Here is a 19,111-nt window from a genome sequence, read left to right as displayed (position 1 = left end):
ACTGAGATTCTTCTCCCACTGAAGTCAGTAGCAAAACTGCAAGGGACTTCAGTGGGAACAGGATGTGTCCTAATGTTTATGGATTATTGTACCTAGTCTAGCTATGCTTTCAAACCAGGCCCATCACTGTGGTACATGAGTCATTGAGAAGTACAAAACTTAAAAGGGGGCTTTTGGGGCCTGTGGGCTTAGAAGTACAGATAGACCCCAAAACCTAGCCTTATGGGGCTACTGTTTATAGTTTTACAGAACCAAAACCAAAGATAATCTTGGATCTGACTTCTATTTTATCCAAACAACAAAGTTCAGGGAAGGGTGTGAGAGAGGCGTAGGTGATTTCCAATAAAAGGCTTCAGTTTTGTCCCATCTCTGAATATAAACTGGTTCAATGTAAGCTATTCCATTTTTTTACTTCACCTATGGTATGATGTGCATGCTTCTTAAAACAACAACAACAAAAAGAAATAGGGGTAAATGCAATAGTGAGCTAGACTAGTTGTCGCTCTAAAGACTTGATCCTGCAAAGATTTAAGCATCCGTGTAACTTTATGCAGAGGAGTAGACCCAGTGGGACTACTCTCCCGTATCAATTACACATATACTTAAATCTTTGCAGGATCAGGGCTAAGTTACAGGACTCTGCTTCATAGCTTAAAAACTGGGTTGCACTATTGGGAAAATTCACCACATTGCTCTCTCTTTAGAGTATATACCTTGCCCCTCAAACTGTGAGACATTGTCAAATGATGTCATGACATGTGACATGATGCTCTCCGATGATGCAATATAATAACCTCTTCAGTTTTTAAATAGAAAAAGACAAGTATTCTTTTGCTGCATTATTAAAGATTTTTCGTTTGCCTGTTGACATAGCAGTTAGCCATATACTCAGACTACAAATTTAAAAACAATAAATCATACAAAACCACCACCCACAGTGGATGCAATTAAAACCACTATCCTTTTGTTAGCAGAAATTCAGACGAAGTATAAAAACAAATGAAATCCCTTCAGAATCAGACAAGTGCTAAATCAAATGAACTTTTTTAACATTATGCTCTGAAACTCATCATGGTGGGCTCTGGTAGATGCTTCACAGGGACTGAATTAAGATAGAAGCCCACGCATGAGAAAGTATTGCCACGGGTCCTGGGATGTTTAACCCCAGGAACTGGCAGGAAGAGCCAGCCAGCTGGCCTGTCTGGTCTTACCTGTGAAGTGGGATATAGGCCTTCATGCTGCTTGCACACTGAGTGGATTTAAGTAGGAGGGGTTTGTGTATTGGCCCATCCCACTCTTTCATCCCAGTCAGACAAATGTCCAGCTGGTACAGAAAATAGCAACAAGCAGTGTGACTGGCAGAAATGCAGCTATTTAACCCACCGCTGGGGGTTAATTTGCCACTTTGAGAAGTTGTACTTCTGTGTGCCGAAGGATAGCCTTCACAATTTAATCCATGGTTGGTACTATTTATCCATAGCTGGAGCATGGTAAGTGAGCACCAGGGCATAGCCACATGCCAGTGGGCCTGCTAACTGCCACCCCCGCCCCTCCGGGGCCCATGCTACTCCAAGATCCCTTGCAGGTTGAGCCTAAAACTGCAAGATGCAGTCAGTTTCCAGCTGGTGCCACCAAGAGGCACTGTGAGAGCCTTGTCCATGGAGACACTATGTACCTGCCAGAAGGACTTACGTACTCTGCTGTCCTTTCACCAAAGCTAGCTGGTGGCTGAATGCAAAGCAAGAAGCAGAAGGCAATCACACTAAGCAGCACTAGATGCATCACGCGGTCCTGTGCCAAAGCACCACTGACTGACCATCATGCAGCAGGGTCCCAAATCATTCATAACTTTATACCAGGAATAGCACCCAGAAGTGAACAGAAAGCGCATGCAAATGCAAAGACCTGAGCTTGTAACATCGGTGTTCCCAGTAAGCCTATGGTAGATGTGAGTGGTCATGGGTTCTACATCAGCGACACGCTCCTATTGTGAATACAGAAATGGAACACTTACACTTACCCAGATCAACAAACTGAAAAGAATAGAAAGCACTTCTCTGTTTGTGAATCCTATTTCACACTCAGTGATTTTATAATGTAATACACGCTCAGTGTTGTGGCCTGTAAGCACCTTATATAAAAACAAAATACCCAACTGAATGTGTTAGGTTAGAATTAGAACCATCCGCCATCCACTATTCAAATCAAACCTTATTTTTAAAAATTGAATAAAAAAGATCAGTCACTTGAACTGTTGGCTGTGTAACCAGCAGGACTTACTGTTGATGGCCCAGAAGAAAATTATATTAATCTTTCATCCACAACCATAGACATAAGTTTTACAAGCACCCTCCTTCCTGACGTCAGCCTTGCAAGTTGCCTTTTTCTACAGATATCCTGAGACAGTTGATACAAGAAGAAAGATGGGCACAGTGGCAAAGCCTCACTCTAAGTAATTTATTGGAACAAAGTTTTTGAAAATTAATGCAGTGGATGTGCAAAAAGCAAAGAAAAGTGTTCTGTGTGGGCACAACAGTGGCAGCAAAGTCTGATTGAAGGACATGTTTGGGAGGTGGGCAGCTTTGTGAGTCAACACTTTCCCCCATTAGGTGGTGAAGTTAAATATTTCTCACGTTAAGGAGCTGTCATTGTACTTCATGGCTAAGACTGCTCTGATTTGGACTGAGTTTTCACCTTTCATGGGTGCAGAGCCATGGACAAACACAGGGTCTTCTTTGATTGAGATTCAGATGTATTCAGTGAAGTTCTAGAGGTGTTGGGAGACCTTAGACCATTATGTGCAAAATGGAACCATATCCCCATGTGGTCGGTAAATACAATGGAAAGAGACAACCAGTCCATTGTTGGAACAGATTATCAAAGCCACCCTTTGGGAAGAGAGGGTGCCAGCTTCTCTTAAGAAAAAGATGTTAGACCCTTATTCAAGCAACCATTTATTGATGCTGAAAATCATGATAATGATCACTTAGAGTCAGATTTCTAAATTGGAGTAAGGTGCATAGGTTCTTTGGAAAATCCCACTCGGCATCTATCTGCACCTTTAGAGAATGCCTACGCTGCAGCTGAGAGTGAGCCTTCCAGCTCAGTTAGACAGACTCATGTTATGGGGGCTCATGCTAGTACACCAACAATAGTGGGGTGGATGTTGTAGCACCAGCGGAGGCTCAGGCTAGCCACCTGAGCTCAGACCCGGGAGGTAGGGTGGGCCTGAGCTCAGGTGCTAGCCCGAGACTCACTAGTGCTTCAGTGTCCACACTGTCAACACAAATGTGTCTTCCCAGCCTGGGAGACTCGCTTCCAGCTGCAGTGTAGATCTGCTCTTAGGCATCTACAGACCTTTAAAAATCTGGTCCTTACTCTTCCTTTTTGTGTGGGAAGGTGCTGTTAAAGCAACCCTAGCAATATCTGGAGTCCTCAGATTTTGGTTCTCCAATTCCAGATGAGAGGACACAAAGGATAGAGTTTGATGCAAGCTAAATCCCCCCCACACAAGAGCTCTCTCTGTTGGGGTGCTGGAGGATTCTGTTTTGTCTCCCCACCTGTTCAATGTGTATGTCACTCCTTTAGATGTGATGGTGAGACAGTATGGGCAGTGATGTCTCCAGTGTCTCGCCAGGGTCTACTTGACTTTGTTTTCATTGCCAGAGAATGCCTGACCAAGTGAGGAATTGGAAACATCCTCCAGAGCAGATAAGATTATCACAGGGGAAAAATATGGGTCATTTATTGTATTGCAGCTACCCAGGCAGTAGTAAAAATGCTTGGGTTTGAGTGAGACTTTACAGTCATAATCTAGAATGAATTTTTTTATAAATTTGGCTTGGGAGAAAAATGTTTTTGCCTTAATTGTGAACTCCCATTAATTGTGTTGCAGAAAAAATAATTAGTCTCAAAATGTCTTCCTATCTGGGGATATAGTATATGTTTATTGTACACTGAGTACGGAATTCTCTCATGTTCATATTTCAACAGTCTTTTGTGAACATGGCTGAAATGGGCGGGGATCTGATGCTGTCTAAGGAGTCTAGAATAGGAATTTTTTTAGTTAAAGGTGGCCTGAAACAAAGGGGAAAAATATCCTTATGCCCTTTTTTGTTTCTTTCAAAGGTCTGAAGATGCGCTGGAAGGATTTTTAAAAACTCTGCTTCTTTGTACGAGTATATTTTGAGGCCTATCTAGGCAGAAAGACTCAGATTATTTTTAGACCATTAGGATTCATTGGAGCGGAGACTGGAACACAGATGTTCCTCCTCCCAGGTAAGTGCCTCAGCCAGCAGGCATTAGAGTCATTCTCTCCTTACCAAATAATTATATCTGTGTTTTATACAAAGGGGAACAGCTGCAACAGGAGAGATCGAAAGAACACCCCCGAATAGCCCGGTGGTTAGGGCACTCACTGAAAAGGAGGAAGACGTGGTTCAAGGCCCTGTTCTAGAGCGATTCAAATCTGGGTCTCCTGTATCTCAGGTGAGTGCCCTAACCACCGACCTATTGGTAAAACGGGGTGTGTGTGTCCTTTTGTTAATCTAGCCTTTCATTTCCTTTGTTTTTATTAAAAATGCCAGTAGCGAAAAACTTTGTTTGACCCAAAACATTTTTCTGACTTTTCTGATACACTGAAAAATGTCGTGTTTGGGTTGAACCAAACCACTTTTTTGGCTGCCAGCAAACCAAAAAATCAGTTATTTGCCCAACTCTACTTTACACATGTTGTTTGCATCCTAATATTAACCAAATTATAACTCAGCATGTGATTTGTTTATATGCTTGGATTTTTACAGCTTATCTTTTATACTCCTTTTTCTTTTCTACTGTTGTTTCAGAATCCTTGTTTGTGAACACAAGTATACTATCTTCCCTTTGTTTAACGCTCTCTGTTCGTCTAGTTATTGATTCCTGGAATGACACATACTGTTACATAATTGCTGTTTTAGAAAGTTGTGTATGCACCGTCCCTTGTGTAATTAGGAAAGAAGCCATAGAATGACAGGTCTACTACATCTATCATTAACTCAGCTGAATAAGACAAATTATAAGCACTACTGTCTTCACATTGGACCCATTCTCTTGCCCATGGTGGGGACGAGCAAGGGTTACATAAAGAACCACTTTTTAGGGTGGTCTTTCCAGTTGTGTTGATATGTGGAATCTTTGATGGTGTCATCCTACTCATTGTCACTTGTCACCTAAGACAGGATTTTGACTCAAGTCTTCAGTGGTCAAAAACACTAACCCAGTTTCACTTTAAAAAACGAAAGTGAAAAGAATCTTATTAATTCAGGACCATTGTGATAGGTCTCCTGAGGAATTTCTTCCTGTAAGTTAGACTCAGGCAGTTACAAATGCTACTGATAAGGAAGACACACATCCTATGGTTGGTATCTGTGGCAGTTGCCCTTTATTCAATTACCCACAGCTGGAATAATTGGATATTTAGGAACAGGTTAATGGGATAATTAGGCAAACCAGATTCAACTTGTATACTATGTGGAAATGGATGATTGCTGTCTCACGGGCACCTTTTGTACACTGCTTGTGCTACCAGTTCTTATGTGGGCAATACAGGAGGAGATGAATTAGCTATAAGTGATGGTCTGTTTGTAATTATAAGTGTGATTTTATTGGAATGATATTTTAAGATGGAAGTGGATTAGAAGTTATACCTGTCCCTTGCTGTTGTTCTCCTTAGGCACCAAAGAATTTCAGGCCAAGTACTCTAAACAATCCCTATTTGATGCCATTTCTGGAGAGGTCTCATGGTAGAACCGAATAAGCTGAACCCCCGAAGTAGCACTGTGCACTTACTTCATTTTACATTAATTTATAACAAGAACAAAATAAATAGTGATTGGCCAAAAAGTTTGGGTTTGGATTCAAATTTCTCTGTAGTTCATAGCAAGAACATTACAGTGAGGGGGACAGCTATAGATTCAGATCTGAATTTCCACAAAGTTTGGGAGAGGAGATATTGTATTTTGATTTGGGTCTCTAATAACAATACTTTGTATCTCTGAGTCGCTTTTTTATCTGAGGACTTTAAAGTGCTTTAGAAACCTGAATAAAATTAGTCTTACAAAACTGCTATCAGAGGTATTGTTATCCATAGTTTAACAGATGGGAAAACTGAGGATGAGTGATTTTACTCAAGATCACACAGAAACTTGTGGTGGTATTGGGATTGGAACCCAGCTCTTCAGACCTTTAATCCTCTGTCAAAAGACCAGCCTCAATAAACTGAATATTTCATATACTGTAACTTGAAAAGAAAATGTGTTGTTCAACTTTATGAATAAAGCTGTAGAGTTGTCATAGTCATGATGCTTGTAACTAAAATCACAAATGTACGGCTTTTTCATAATAAAATCATCGGCTTTATAACTTTTTCAGTGAGATCACTTCATGAACTTTATGGGAGGATATTTATATCCAGTGTATGGGAAAGAAGCCTGTTTTGGCTTGTTTTTCATTTTATTCAATTAGTTAATTATTACTAAATAGCTTTAAATTTATATTCCAGAATAGATGATATTTTGTTTTTAGACAATGTGAATTTTTGCCTTTTAAAAAACAAATTTGTAACTCTAGATTTTTTGCCATGACAAAGTCAAGATTTCCCCCCTTTTCTGCCATTACAAAAACTAGCCTTATTCATGGGTAGTCGTGGGTGAGCCAGAAATAATATGGTATAACTTGGACATATGCATCCTTAAACTTATCTAGTTGATTTGAGCCCACAAAACAGACAGAACAGGCTTTCTTGCTAAAATCTCAGTGCTTCCTGTCCCAGTCCCAACAAGAATCTGGAAATGCAAAGATATTTGGAAAAAAGGGTTGGAGAGAACTTTAGAATCTTCAAAAAGCTTCCGACTGAGTTCATGTCTGGAAATAGACAAAGGATTTATTAGGTGGAAAGGTAGTAGGAGTGTTGGAACTGAGAAGTTTCTTTCAGAACTGGTTCATCCCTCACCTGCAAGGTACTGAGAAATCTATGGGAAGTGAGGACTTTCTGCATCTGATAGGAGGTGATCAGTATCTAGCAGGATAAGATCCATGATATGTTTGTACAGTAATTCTAAATGGGTGGAAGTGTTAATTACATTACATAGTGGCAACCTCAGTGACTTGGCAGACAGATATCTGAAACCTTGGTTAATCAGAGATTCAGATAAATGAATTTCAATTTCTATATGTATTTTGGATTCAGGGAGATGAAATATTGTTTTGAGCAACCCAGTACTTGAGAAATTGGCATTTGGAGAATTGAGGTTCACCTCTATTAGAATAGCTGATGAACACGAATAAATGAGTTTTCCCTAACTAAACGTGATTCACAACACAACTGATGTAATGTGTTTTGCTTAATCAACCATTTATAGAAGCAGAACAGAGGAAAGCAAACAAACTTGTAAAACATACATTTATCCAAGGAATCCAACTTTAGTTGAACAAGAAATTAAAAAAAGAAAAGAAAAGAAAAAGAATCAATCTTGATAAGGGCTGGAAAATCTCCTTGTCAGCAAAAAATAGACTTGTTACTTAATAAGGTTAATAATAGATAAAGTCCCCTAAAGTTGTATTATCACAGTTGACGATCATTTTATTAAAATGTTAATAGCCTGAGGCTAAGCAAACTGTTCCCTTAATCTGCCAGAAGAACTGCTTTCTCAGGAATTATGTACGCCAGAGCACTTGGGATCTGAGAAAATTATAATGAGTGTATTTGAAATTTGGAGCATCCACTGTTTGTGAGATCTTAACTTGACTAAATGGGATGAATTTCACATTTCTTAAAATGACTAAGTGTCCTTTAATTGCAAATAAAACTCACACAGATATTTTTAAATGAATATTTAAAATTAATGTTTGGCTTGGGTTGCTGCATTTGAAATAGCTTAAATTTCAGTGGTTGAAAGAAAACTGTAGTAAAGGAAATATTTTTCCTTCTTCCCATGATAAGCAAGTGAAGGGTATAGTTTAGTAAATACATTTGCTGTAGTCACACAATGCCCTGTTTCAGTAGCAGATGGAATGAAAATAAGTATTCATCAGCATCTTTAAGAATGGCAATTGTTTGAGTCAACATAGAGTAGGCTTAAGCATTCATTGAATTGTGGTGGATTGCATTATGATTTGTTTGGGATTACAACAAAAAACATAAGGTTTGAAAAAAGACCAGCTGTATAGAGAGACTTATTTCTATAGATGCAATATCAGCTCAAAACACAAAGGGGCCAATCGTGGGGAGTACACATTCTATCTTTCCTAAAGACACGTGGGAATCCATTTCTCTCAGAAACTTTCAGACATAGAAAATCTGAAAGGAAGTATAAAACAAAAAGGATCTGCAATGCTGAATGTTGTATTTTTTCTGGATTTATTTGAGTGGCAAAGGTAAAAATGCTATACTACAAAATATAGGCATGAAATCAAATCTTTTCTACCAAAAGATCAAATGAGATAACAACGTGAAAGATAAAAAGCAATCCAAAACAGAATAGATTGCTTCCACAAATGTGGAAGCAGGGGCATTTCTGATTTTTCAAGACATATCAGTATGGGATGGGCCAGGGAACCTAATGGGAAAATGTTATGGTGATTTTAGTCTACAATGTAATCTTATGATGAGTTTTCTTTACATTGGTTGCTGGCATTAAGGCTCCATGGACGAATGTACTCTGGTCCTTGAGAGAGGAGTCTGCGTTCATTTCACCTCACCCAGCTAAATTACGAATGGCATTATTTAAAATGAAGCTTTCTCCCCTCTTTCTTCTCTGTATAACAACAAGAATGCAAAGGTGCCAGAGATAGATATATTTATCTTATTTAATATTTATTATGACACTTTTATAGTGCCCTTCACTGAAATAACTATATGTCAATAACAGCAAAAAGGAGACATTTGGGATATTTTAGTGTACAAACATAACAGAAGATTTGTAATGCTGCTGTGTCTGTGACTCAGAGGCAGACAAACAAAAAATTATATTCCTTCAGTGTATTTTTTTCAGCCCACCTTTAACCTGGCCTATCTAATTTTCTGGGCACTTTGATGACATTTAGTCATGTAACTATCTTACTACATCTGCATTTCAGGTAGTTATTTTCATCCACATCAGGGATCAGTTTTCATACACCATGCTATCATCAGACTCATTGAAAAATTATGATTGTTGTCAAATCCTAAATCATTGATAGCAATTCCAGACTTTCTTTTCGATCACTGCTCTAACAAAAAGCAGCCCTGTGTGGTTTTTTTCTATAAGGTCGTTGTTACCACTAACCCAACTTTTTTGTAGATACATTAATGTGGAAACATTATCCAAATAATTGATTTTGCTAGGTAAACATCGGGAGTAGAAAGGAGGCTCTCTGCCTGTCTATCTAGCATAGCTGTCATGCTTTTACTGTCAGCATGGGCCTGGAAGCCCTTGTCTCCAACCAAGAGGTGAAGACTGAGGTTGCAAAATAGGGAATCCCCATGTAAAATTTAACAAATAAAATAATGTTTTTTTTATAAAGAACAGCTGAATTTGGGGGGTTATTATAGATAATCTTTATAATTTATTAAGTTTTTTTGGGGGGAGGAACTGGGGAGAAAAATGATGAGTTAACACGGTTAACTCTTTTTGCCATCATCCTCTCCTCAGCTAGCTACTGCCTTCAGACGCTGCGCAGGATTCAGAAATGCTTTTGTTTGGTGTTAGCTGGTGAGGTGAGATGAGGCGAGTGCTACTGTAGAATGCTTTGTTACAGCTAAGCACCTGAAAGCTGAATCAACAAGAAATGGGGCCAACTACCCCATACCGCTGATTGTATTTCCTGTTGAAGAAAGAGAAAGTTGGCTCCACATAAATAATACTGCACGTACAGGAGTGGGACACTTTGCTCTTGTAATGACAAAAGGTTATCAATGCAATTTTGCGATAGTTCTGATCATTCAGAAGAAACAGCTCGATGGATGCTATCTGATAGACCTCCACCACTTAATGAAACCTCTCCAGTGATGTTAAAGCAAGCCAAGTGCTCAGATACTGTATAAACCTGAGTTTATGCCAGAATTTGAACTCTCTGGCAAAGGTACTGCCTAGCTAAATACAGAACATCTTTATGATGAGCAATAACAGAGCATATAAAATAACAGTAGGACTGAGGAATAGCAATTACACCTCTTTCCTTCCAAATTGAATTGTGCACTTCTCTGCAATAAGAAATAATTGTCATGTTTATTGTGTTTATCTGAATTAGACTGTAATCTTCTTTTTACATGTCTGTAAAGCACTGTGTATGTTTATGGCCCTGTGTAAATAATAATAATGGTTTTGCTAGTGTGTAGTTGTTGTAACCGTCCTTATTAAAGTAGAAGATACATATTAGGATTAATTCCCCAGTCTTCCCTTTAGTAGTCTTATCCAGTTAAAACTTGCTAGTAAACTGAAGGAAAGAAAGGGAAGAGATGATCATGCTGCTACAAAGGGCTGTCCTGAGTGCATTTGGAGATTAAAAATGCATAATTAGTCCATGGAACTCATTGCCACAAAATATTCTTGAGGTCAAGAGCTAAAAGGATTAAAAAGTGTTTGCCTTGAGGCCAAGTGGCATATGTATGCATCCACTGCAAGCGGCTCATGGCACTCAAGGCTACTTACAGTATCTTGAGATCAGAGTTGCTGAAATAGCACAGCCAGAGAGAGAGATTTATAGGGACCATGTGTCCAGACACAGTAGAACAGACCTATCTCAAAACAATTGGTCCTGATCCTCCAATTGAGGAAGCCAGTCTCATGATAGGAGGGGACTAAGGAGGAATGGAGGCAGAAACTGAGCCAGTTTCCAATAGAGGTAGAGGACTTTGATCATTCCTCATGCATGCCGGAAATCACTCCAGGAGTTAGTTACATTTGTGCAACTTAGGATGACTGTGGTGATAAGTCATTTGATCATTAAAAACAATAGCTGAGTATATTGTGGCAACCAGAATGATTCAGTGACTTACCTACTCGATCTCATCCTACTTCTAAGGAATGCTGGGAAGAGTTGTTGCTCATGGTATGCATGTTTACTAATAATTGATGGAAGTGGAGGAGAAAGGTCTTGGAAGCTAAACTTAGATTATTAGGGAAAAGATATAAATCCAATTCCGTTTATTTCTCTGAACTGCTTCCATTTCCACAGGCAAGAACAGCTAGGCACAGGGAACCTCAAAATCTCAACATGTGAATACAACAATGAAATAAAGAGAGGGGTGTTTAAATTTAACCAGACACTGGGAAACTTTTTTGGGAAGAGGTGAGCTTCACTTAACCAAAGTGGATCCTGAGTGTTGGCACAGAAATTAAACAAGATATTAGGGATATGCTGATAAGTGCTGAGGAGCACCCAGATGAGAGAGAGACATCGGCTGCGGAGATCAGTAATAGAAAGACATTTCTGTATCTAGTAAAGGATAGGGCAAAAATTACAACTGAACTGAGGTTGAGACAGGATGAGATCAGAGAGATATATTCTGAAATGAGAACAGTTTGTTAGACTGCAGTATCAGCCAAGAAATGAAATGGATACAAGTGAAATCCTGGTGTCATTGAAGTCAATGGCAAAACTCTGACTTCAGTGGAGCCAAGATTTCACCCAACATTTTGTATGTACCCATCCTGACGGTTGCATTTAAGTTCACTTTTTAAAAAATAAATTACAAGAAATTTACCATTAAAAAATGAAGTATTGCGTTTGGAACTACAAAGAAGTGGCAATTTCTGGAACATACACTCAAAAATACAATCACATTTTCCCCTCCAGTGTACATGACTCATGGGCATAACCACAGGTTTAATCCTCCGTTGACCATAATACTGTTTCCAGTTCCTTTTTGAAAAGTATTTGTGCCACAATTTCTGTATCTCTGAAAGTTTTTGATTACAAGAAAAATGTGCACTGTGCCTCAGGGGAGCTGGATCGGTCCTCAAGTGTAGGAACTGGTGAAGTTTAAAGGCACAGAGATTCCGTTACGTGCTTAATGCAGGCATATAGGGAGTTCTTGGCAACACTAATGGTGGGTCTTAAATTCTTCTTCACTACTTTGGGGGTTTGATTATTCTTTTGTGCTCAGTTGGAAACATTACTTATGAGAATTGGGACATTTTAATTTGGCTGTGCTACCACTTTATTAATATTTGAACATCCCACTGTTTTCTGGCCTGGCACAGTGGGAACCACAAAAAGAGGTTAAAAGATCAAATGTTCCCCTCCCTGGCATCAGATGCCTTTTCTCCCTTCCCTTTCATATTTAAACATTTCTGGAACTTTTTATAAAAGCTTTTATTTTATAGAATCAAGATATCTTAATCTTTGTGTCTAGAAGGAAAGACTGTAGATGAAGGCAGGCAAATGTGCCTTTATCCAGAGACTGCATCAGAGACATATAAGGGATAAAGACTTGCCAATTTATCCATTACAACCTGGCATAACAATTATCCATTATCATGCGTAAAGTCTGTGTGAACTGTGAGCACATCTGGCTAGCTCCAGTTCATTTATTTAGCCTCTGGTATGCTCTGGATTAAAGCATGTGCTCATTAGAGAATAACATTTCTGTGGATGCTGATTTTCATCATTTGAAAGAAGTGAGTGAAGATTTTTTATAAACCTCTGATATTTAGGGATGAGAGATCTCTTATCCATGTAAATATTCATCCTGGATACAGTATGTCTTAACTAATTAACAGATTCTCTAGAAGGGAAGAATAGTCTTGTGGCTAAAGGATAGGACTGGGAGTCATGAGATCTAGGCATCTGTAACTGGCTCTGTCACAGATGTACTATTTTACATTGGGACATGTCACTTAATTGCTTTGGGCCTCCTTTCCCCATCTGTGAAATGGGTTAATACTGTCATACCTTAAAAGGGTGAGCCTTGAAAGTTTAACTCACTAATATTTCTAAAACAATTTGAGATCCTTGAATAAGACATTTGTCTATATTCTCTCCCTCTCTCATACAACAGAATTAGATTATTATTTTTTTTAGTTTCAGAGTAACAGCCATGTTAGTCTGTATTCGCAAAAAGAAAAGGAGGACTTGTGGCACCTTAGAGACTGACCAATTTATTTGAACATGAACTTTTGTGAGCTACAGCTCACTTCATCGGATGCATACCGTGGAAACTGCAGAAGACATTATATACACACAGAGACCATGAAACAATACCTCCTCCCACCCCACTGTCCTGCTGGTAATAGCTTATCTAAAGTGATCATCAAGTTGGGCCATTTCCAGCACAAATCCAGGTTTTCTCACCCTCCGCCCCTCCACACACAAACTCACTCTCCTGCTGGTAATAGCCCATCCAAAGTGACCACTCTCTTCACAATGTGTATGATAATCAAGGTGGGCCATTTCCTGCACAAATCCAGGTTCTCTCACTCCCTCACCCCCCTCCAAAAACCACACACACAAACTCACTCTCCTACTGGTAATAGCTTATCCAAAGTGACCACTCTCCCTACAATGTGCATGATAATCAAGGTGGGCCATTTCCAGCAGAAATCCAGGTTTTCTCACTCCCCCACCCCCATACACTTGATGATCACTTTAGATAACCTATTACAGTGTGTGTATGGGGGTGGGGGGGGTGAGAAAACCTGGATTTGTGCTGGAAATGGCCCACCTTGATTATCATGCACATTGTAGGGAGAGTGGTCACTTTGGATAAGCTATTACCAGCAGGAGAGTGAGTTTGTGTGTGTGGTTTTTGGAGGGGGGTGAGGGAGTGAGAGAACCTGGATTTGTGCAGGAAATGGCCCACCTTGATTATCATACACATTGTGAAGAGAGTGGTCACTTTGGATGGGGCTATTACCAGCAGGAGAGTGAGTTTGTGTGTTGAGGGGCGGAGGATGAGAAAACCTGGATTTGTGCTGGAAATGGCCCAATTTGAATATCACTTTAGATAAGCTATTACCAGCAGGACACTGGGGTGGGAGGAGGTATTGTTTCATAGTCTCTGTGTGTATATAATGTCTTCTGCAGTTTCCACGGTATGCATCCGATGAAGTGAGCTGTAGCTCACGAAAGCTCATGCTCAAATAAATTGGTTAGTCTCTAAGGTGCCACAAGTACTCCTTTTCATTTTTTTTAGTATAGATTTCCAGGATGATTTAATAACAAACTATTTTTTTTGCATATTATTTGATAATTTTTTGAAATAAAAATGCATGGGGCCTAATTCTAAGTAACACTAAAGCCTCTTTACACTCCTCTAACAGTGGAAAGCGACCTTAAAGTGAATGTAAAGTATGGTTACACTGCTTACATGACTAGAGCGCTGTGAAGGCCATACTGTAAATGAGAATCAGGCCCATAATATCTATTTCTCTAAAGACTTGGAAAGAAAAACATACAAAATATCTGTCACCTGAGAGAATTATTATTATTAATTATGTTAATAGTACTCAAAAATGCAATAATGTTCTGGTATGGATAGAAGACATGGGGTGAAATCCTGACCCCATGGAAATTAATGGGAGTTTTGAAGTTGACTTCAATGGTGCGACGATTTGACCCATTACCCTTGCCCTGAGGAGCTCAGATGTCATGAAGGACGTCACTGTGAACTCAAGTGGAAGCAGTGACTTTTATGTTAAACGGTCAAATTTATTCCACATGTAGCCCTATTGCTCTGACTCAGGTGGGCAACTTGCGGCCCGCAGGCCGCACACAGCCCATCAGGGTCATCCGCTGGCGGGCCATGAGACAGTTTGTTTACATTAACCGTCTGCAGGCATGGTTACCCATAGCTCCCAGGGGCCGCGGTTTGCCATTCCTGGCCAATGGAAACTGCGGGAAGCAGCGGCCGGCACGTCTCTGCAGCCCACACCTCTTCCCACAGCTCCCATTGGCTGGGAACGGTGAACCATGGCTACTGGGAGCTGCAGGCGGCTGTGCCTGCGGATGGCGAATGTAAACAAACTGTCCCGTGGCCCACCAGCGGATTACCCTGACCTGGTTGCCCACCACTGCTCTGACTGGAGTTACCTGGAGTGAGCAGAGAGTGAGTACTATGTCATATACATATACAAAGCATCACAAGATCAGCTTAGACAATATTCACTGAATTGGAGCAATTTCTAATTGCCTTTGTCCTTTACACCGAGATTCAATAATTTGATGGGGATTTTTCATAGGCACTAAATATATCTAGTTTTGGAGGCAGATGATCTGTAGACAGAGACCATATAAACATTCCTAAGAGGAGCTACATTTCAGTTTAAGCCAGCTGCTCACCAAGAGGCCACTGACATTGTACTCTTTCTTTCAATCCAGGGCACAAAGGCTTGGAATGCACACACCATATCATGAACATATTTTAGGGTGAGAAGGGTCAAGGTGTGGGAAGATTACTTTCTTGAGTATCAGGGTTTGGTTATACATATACAATATTTTTTTAAAGTACTGTATTACTTTCCTTTCAGATTTGCCACCTGACTGTGCTATAGCAAAGCTTTCTGATAGTAAAGAAAATACCAGGTGCAGCCTGTACCTAGAACTCAGGGGAAATTACTAGGCAAGAGCATTTGAGACAGTGGAGGCAGCAGGGTCAAGTCAAGGGTTAAGTGAAAAAGAGCTGCATTTGATTAGCAAATAGACTGCTTTAAAACCCACTGTGTCACAGGTGTCAGAGTTTGTATGATCAGAAAAAAGAAATATTGTAGGTATCTTATTTAATTAGTAGTTCATTTTGACTTGTTAAAATGTGCTCATCTAATGTCATGGGCTTGTGCACCATCTTTATCATACAAAAAAAGTAACAGTTAAAACCAAATTAAAAACTAAAACTCTCCCACAACTCCCCCAAAACTAAAGCTCTCTCTTCTCCACCACTCAGACCTTCCTACCCTAGAGATGCTGGGTATTACAGAATGTTCTAATCTTTGCAAAGTAACCTGATCATCAAGAGATTTGGCCCTGGGAGGTAGGAATAGAATTCCACAGTCAGGAACCCCTCTCTAAGTGCACACCTCCACCAGCAGCCTCCTTTTGGCTATGTCAGGGGGCTGTTACCTTGAGCACCTCAGCTGATCTCAACTGCTGCTGTATCACAAAAAGAGACATTTTCTGGGGTAACCTAGATCAAACCCTTTTGAGATTTCATAGGCTTAAAAAACCCCAACAAATTGCGCTCACAAACAAACTGGAAGCCCATGTGGATTATGAAGCACTGGCATAGCATGTGCCCTGTAATAAATGCCCTTCAGCATGTCTCGTACCAGCTGAAGTATCTAAGTGGTCCTTGTGTGGAGCCCTAAGAAGAGTGCAGAGTGTTTAATGGAGTTTCAAATTTATAAAACTGTAGATCTTTATGATAAGTTCCACATCTGAAATACACGGCTGCAATCCCTGGCCAGAAGAACTCTTGTACACTGCTACTACCTGGACATCCCAAAACAGATCAGGGTCCAATAAGAACATCAGATAGTGAATCTGAGTATAAAAAAATAAAGGCAAGCAAACTTAGTTGGTCACAGAGTTTAAGGCCAGACTGGACCATCACATCATCTAGTCTGACCTCCTGTCTATCACCCGGCATCAACATCACCGAGCACTCACACTCTACACCCAACAACCAAGTTTAGACCAAAGTATAACAGCCCATAGGAAATTAATCTATTATGTGCCACAGGCAGAGCATAGGAGGGACAGAGGCACACCAGTACCCGAGGTCCCCTCAATGACAGAGAAATGATTAAAGGAGAGAGGTGCAGATAATCCTGGCAAGTGACCTGTACCCACATGCTGCAGAGAAAGGCAATCCCCATCCCACCCCCCAGATCACTGGCAATGTGACCTGGGGGGAAAAATCCTTCCTTAACTGATGGAGCTGATATCGCCTTTGCTATTTCTTCCAGTTGTTACTACCAAACTACTAGCATAATCTCAGCCTGAGCTATGAACCTGCCCTCCTATACCCAAGCCCTGAAACCAGCAAGATATTGATCTGTTGCAATGGTTGGCTCTAAATAAAGATCCATTTAGATAGGGTAGCTCATACTGCCTTGCTCTCTCTCCTGTGGCCTTGTACATTGAACAGCAGGGACCAAAGAACCCTGCATCACCCCGTGCGAGAGAAGTCTTTGGCTAGACAAGCTGTCATTTAGCACTATCAGAGCAGAGAATGGGGCTCCTGAACAGCAATGCCATCTATCCCTGCAAGATCAGCAACACTCTATAGTATCAAATACAGCTGACAATCTAAAAGGACAGTAGTAACTTTATTAGCCACCTATCTTGCATTGAGCAGCTTACTGGAAATTGTGAATAACTGAAACATCCCATGGGTTTATTTGACATGGTTTGTTTTGCAAGGGGGAAAACAATTGTGAATTTCATGCACAGATGAGCTGACAGGTTTACTCAACATTGCTGGTACAGCAGAAACAAGAGTTTCTGTTGGATAAAATTTCTATCAAATATTGCTTGGGCCGCAGGCAAAATGACTCTTGAACTTAAAGGCAGTGCTCAAACAGCCGTGTGTGTGTGTGCTTGCGTGCATGAGAGCTAATTGTTGACGTCGGTGATTGCAGAATTGTTCCCAAAATGAGCAGGAGTGTGTCAGGAATTGTGATCTGTTATTTCCTCACCAGATACCGAATAATGACAGTTCTCATTAATTTATGTAATTATCTTGTTCTGATGTGGTGTAAATGGAATGTAAGTAGTGCACAGGCCTTAATCTCACCCTTAGGCTCGGCTCCAAAGCCATCTGAAGTCAGTGGGAGGCTTTCCATTGACTTCAGCAGGAGTCTTTTGGATCAGGAGCTCAGTCTGACGCAGAATCCTACAGCAATGTGTCTGCTTACCTTAGAGATGTGGCGCTTCTCTCTTTGTGCCACACAGTACTGAATACAGAAAGACAGACATCTCACACAATTGGCTTAAAAGGCCCTATCCTACAATGGCACTATAATTACAAGCCTGCAGGGGAAATCTCTGTGCTTTTGTGAAGAGGGGAGCCAAGATGAACACAAAAAGACTTCATTTACTTACCATCCCAGGTTTCAGTTTCCAGTTCTATAGGAAAGCCAATAAGAGGACTTAACTGGAAATATATCACAGCACCAGGGAAGCATATAAAATAGGCTGAGAAACAGTGACAGGATAGGAGGCAAAAGTCAGAGCAGGAAAGGAGAAGGGTGCTGTAAAACATTAACAACTTTGTTTGAGTTCAGAATCCCCATGGAGTTCTATCTCAGGGCTGGTAAGCAACAGGGAGACTTTTGTGTACAGATAAAGGTGGTGTATGGATTCCCAAATTTAAATAAATAAATACATGAAGCTGCCAGGAGGAGCTTGGGCCAGAGAAAGCAACAAAGCCCTGGTTTTAATTTTTTTTTTTTTTGCCAGTGAAAATCAAATGATAAAATGGGCTGGAGAAATGAAGCAATTGGGAATGGCTGAAGAGGATTCCCAGCTGTGTCTGTAATCAGTGCAATTCATGGCTCACAACATGTTGGACATACTGTTTTCATGATCTAGGCATTCCACGATGAAAGGGCAAACAATTAAATGGGAGAGAATCTTTAAGGTTTTATTTATTATTCTTGCTTTGAAATTATCTCGGAAGCAGAATGTTGCTTTGAGGGCCAGGCCTGCAGACCCATAGTTGCCTTAGGCTTGATCACAACAATCTCTCTGTGATTTGGCAGGCTTTTGGGTTCTCTCCCTGTCACCATGCCCCTTTTAAGAGCTGCTGCAGTGTCTGGGAGAAGAACAAAGCTGTTTTTCCTCATCTGGTCAAACTCATGAGTTTAAAATGAAATTAGTGACTTGAAAAACAGCTCTTTTCTCTCCCAAGTCCCAATGGGGTTTACTGCTAATGTGAAGAAATGGATGAGAGTCAATTAATTTAAACACACACGCACACACCCACACACCCTTGGTAATTCTCACTTTGTTGGTCTACAAATAGGTGGATTCCATTATAAACCTGTAGTTTTAGGCCAATTTTCAGCACAGATTCAATAGCAGGGCCCTATGTGAAGCTCATATTGACAACTATTTTGGCTATTATCTTTACAAATATAATACAGAATATATACTA

At 40.3% G+C, this 19,111-nt stretch overlaps 1 long non-coding RNA gene across 2 annotated transcripts in view; it reads left to right on the top strand.

Annotated features, from left to right (window-relative positions):
* LOC311516820 overlaps positions 1 to 19,111 on the top strand; it is a 193,282-nt gene that overhangs the window by 65,307 nt on the left and 108,864 nt on the right. For both annotated transcript variants that reach the window (XR_014710502.1, XR_014710503.1), the window contains one exon: positions 4,129 to 4,278. This is a non-coding gene — a long non-coding RNA (uncharacterized lncRNA). The remainder of the gene's footprint in view (positions 1 to 4,128; positions 4,279 to 19,111) is intronic.

This window comes from Lepidochelys olivacea, assembly GCF_965140295.1.
Source record: "Lepidochelys olivacea isolate rLepOli2 genome assembly, chromosome: 2".
NCBI lineage: Eukaryota > Metazoa > Chordata > Testudines > Cheloniidae > Lepidochelys > Lepidochelys olivacea.
The sequence above is the reverse complement of the archived record's forward strand: the minus strand, read 5'-3'. Positions and strand labels throughout refer to the sequence as shown.